At 38.9% G+C, this 3,710-nt stretch overlaps 1 pseudogene; it reads right to left on the reverse strand.

Annotated features, from left to right (window-relative positions):
• Nucleotides 1–3,337: 3,337 nt before the first annotated feature.
• Nucleotides 3,338–3,456, reverse strand: LOC145391514 (5S ribosomal RNA; annotated as a pseudogene).
• Nucleotides 3,457–3,710: the final 254 nt, after the last annotated feature.

Consider the following 3,710-nt stretch of genomic DNA (forward strand, 5'->3'; position numbering starts at 1 on the left):
AGTGCTATACGTTCTGGGTCTAAGTAAGCATATCTTCATGCTATGCAGAGGAGAATCCATGGTATAAGTCCCTTCATCGTTACCTACCGAAAAAAAAAAATCCATTAATTAACTAATAAAGTCATGCTGTGGTCGATGATAGTGATGATGTGCATTATAACTGGGTTATGGAGAACAATAGCTTTGCTCGTTGTTTCACTTGTAGAAGGAGTATAAATCGATACCTAGATCATGTAAATGCTGTACTGTGGCATTTGTAGTAACAGTTGCACCTATTTTTGTGTTTTTGTTATGCGATTTTAATGTATATGTGTGTATTGGTTTCCTCTAGTTCATTGTCAACGATATTGTTCGGTGTTTCGGTTGTGTCCTGGGTTGTATAATTGCTGGCTTAATTCTTGGGGACCTTTTTTAAATGATCAACATGAATTTCTTGGGGACCTTTTTTAAATGATCAACATGAATTTGTTTTTCTTCGCCACTCGACAGTGACTTAATTGGTACCTTGTTTGCAGTCTTCTTAATCACTCTATATGGACCTTCAAATTTTGGTGATAATTTATTGCCTCTAGTGTGAGTGAAACAATAGACAGTGTCTCCTAAGTTGATAGGTGATTCTTTTGCTCTTTTACTGTATGACTCTGTCATTTCTTCCTTGAACATCGCTAATTGTTTCTTCACCCTTTTGTATATATCCTGGAATTCACGCAAATCGACTTAAGGGTAATCGTCACAAATTATATTGGTAAATTTTCACCTTCTAGAATTTCGTAATGTAGTTGTTTGTCTGTCCCGAATATAACGAAATGTGGTGTGTCTCCTATAGATTTATTAATTGTTCCATTAATTGAAGCTTCCATTCTGGGAATCCAATCATCCCAGCTGGCATAATTGTCATTAAGAATGTGACATAGCACATCCAACACCTTTTTGTCTCTCTACCAACCCATTGGATACCGGGTGATAAGCTAAGACATTTACCTTTTTTATATTGTATTGTTTACATATTTTTTGCAAGATTTCGGAATTAAACTCACCCCCATTATCACTTATTAATACCTTTGGGGTTGTGAATCGACATACAATATTACTACGATTGCCCTTGCCACTGTTTCGGCTGTCTTATCCTTAATTGGGGCTAAAATCACATATCTCGAGAAGCGGTCAGTTGCCACGAATAGATATTGATTATTATTGTATGATAAGGGTAACAATGTCCCACAGTCGATTAGGTACAGGGTGTTGTCCTACAGTACACTTGGACAGTTATTTTGTAAGCCCGCGTGAAAATGTTTTCATAGGTGTGTAAGACAGAGCTAAAATCGTCACTGTCTATTTCTGAGAATGGTATAGAAATATCATCATAGATTTGTGAAGCTTTTGTCTCCTTATCTTTAGTTCGTGGCGAAGTACGTGTGTTTGTTCCATTTTCTTTTAGTCCTACTAGTTGGGAATCGGCATTATGTACTGCAGAGACTTTCATTCGGTAATAAATAAAGTGGTGATGAAATTATTCCCGTCATATCACTGTGCACTAATATAAAAACTCATTGTGCTAGGAAATGTCATGAAACACCTATCTTATATTATGTGTTAACTGTATAGATAGCTAAAATGAATACTAATAAATGGAAGATATAAAGTACATAGATATAAGATATAAAGTACATATATAATACTAATTCTCACCGTCACTAACCCAAACGTTGCCATTGATCGCCAGCTAGGTCAATATGGAAGACGGCCTACTTATGCAGAGACCACAGAAGTCGCATATCTTTAAAAATATCTCCCGTGATAGTTATTGATATACCGTACGTAAGCTCTTTATGATATTATTCTTTAGTAGTTATATTAATTTCCTAGATATGCTTTAGTGCGATAAATGCAGGAAAACGTTACTATAGAAGCCATGAAAACACACTGGGAGTGACAGCATTCATCACATATTTACAAGTCTCTAGCTGCACCTTTGGTTTGAAAACCATATAATTTAGTCTTCTAAAAGAACGATGCTTCATCTCCAAAATGCTGAAGAAAATCTGCAAAGTTTTTCATATGAAAAGTGTACAATGTTTAAAGCCGAAATTGTGCAGAGACAAGACCGCCAGCCGAAATCCGATGATGCCGAGAGCTCCAAAATACCGTACAAAAAGTCTAACCAACTGGGGTTTTGTGTACTCTGAACATGGTATTCCTCTAGACTTCAGGAAAAACTTTAGTCTAGGCACTATCCATTATTCTATGCAAGGGTTTTCCATGATCATCAAACAGCAGGTCCAGCGGGCCAGTAGACACACGTGAGTTTGTTATTGTTTATGATCGTAACGTACGACCTTCAGCCGTGCCGTGCTACTATTTCTTAACGAAGAATCGTTACATGCTTCTCGTAACACTATGTACTTTTGTTTTGGTGGACAAATAAATGGAATGGATGTAAAATAAAGCTTATCAGTATTTAAGGAAGGAAAGAATATTAACCGTCCCAATACAGAGATGGTAGACTCAGCTCACCAACTTTTGATTCTGTTTGACTATATTACAGCCTCTCTTCCTTGTAGCAGTGAGTAAAATAATGTTGTTATAATTTCTCCCTTCCTTTTAGTGACAAAGAGGGCACATAAAATGAACGGGGTTTAGTTGACCGAGTTTGATGTCGAAAATTAAATAATCTGGTGAAGAGTGGCAATTTTTCCTTGGTTAGTGACATCGGGAATTGTTACTGGTTGTAATGATAATGAGCGATGGACCTAATACAAATAAATGAAGAAGGTGTGTACCTAACGTATTGTATAGATGAAGTGGTGTTTGATACGAAGTTTAAGCTCTGGAGAAAAATAAGTAAAACGTATATTCATTCACGAAAATGGGAGAATAATGTCACTCTTGCTCACTTCAGGGTCGTAGTGAAAGATCAGGGTTCATTGCCGAGACGGGTGTCCTCAGCAACGCTTAGCACAACAATGTCAACTTCCCACACTGGTAGCTGTGGTGAGTAACTGGGTAACGATGAGTAACGGTGAGTGGTGAGTGAAGGCTCTGGTATTTGCTGCCGTCGTCACCCCCACATCAGCGTTGTGGTGGTGGTGCAGGTGGAGAGTAGGTTGGAGAGAGGAGTGGGGGTTAGGTGTTGGTTGTTGTTACTCTGGATTGTGTATCTCCCTGCTCTTCGTTTGCTTGTTTTTCCACACTCGTTTCTCGTTCTTATTACTGTTTACTCATCATTCATTCATTGCCAGACGCCATGTATCCCAGGCGGGGTGGCCAAGGGCTTAGAGTTAATTGTTTTACGGGGAGGGGCACTAATCCTCCACCAACCCCACTTGACACGTAGGGATGCCAACAGCATCTTGTGTTCCCAGGCGGTCACCCATCCAAGTACTAACCAGACCCAACGTTCCTTAACTTTGCTGATCGGACGGGAAGCGGTGAACTCAACGTGGTATGGCCATACTCGCTTGTGGTTAATTGATCGCAGAAGTGTAGACTTGTTGAGATGCTTGTCGTTTCTTCTACAGCGTTTACTTGTAGTTTCTTTCTGTATGGTGCGAGCTTGTAGTTGATCTTGGTTACATCGCACCTGCTTGAAGGCTGCTTGTAGAATCTTAAAATCTTGTTTTGATTGTATCCTTGTTTCTTGTGTCTTGATAATCTTGACTTGCAGAATTGTTGGTTCATTGACTTGTTGATTTGTAGGCTTTTAGGCCTGT

This window comes from Coenobita brevimanus, chromosome 18 (genome assembly GCF_032717465.1).
Source record: "Coenobita brevimanus isolate Jiangsu-jjx chromosome 18, ASM3271746v2, whole genome shotgun sequence".
In the NCBI taxonomy this organism is placed as follows: domain Eukaryota; kingdom Metazoa; phylum Arthropoda; class Malacostraca; order Decapoda; family Coenobitidae; genus Coenobita; species Coenobita brevimanus.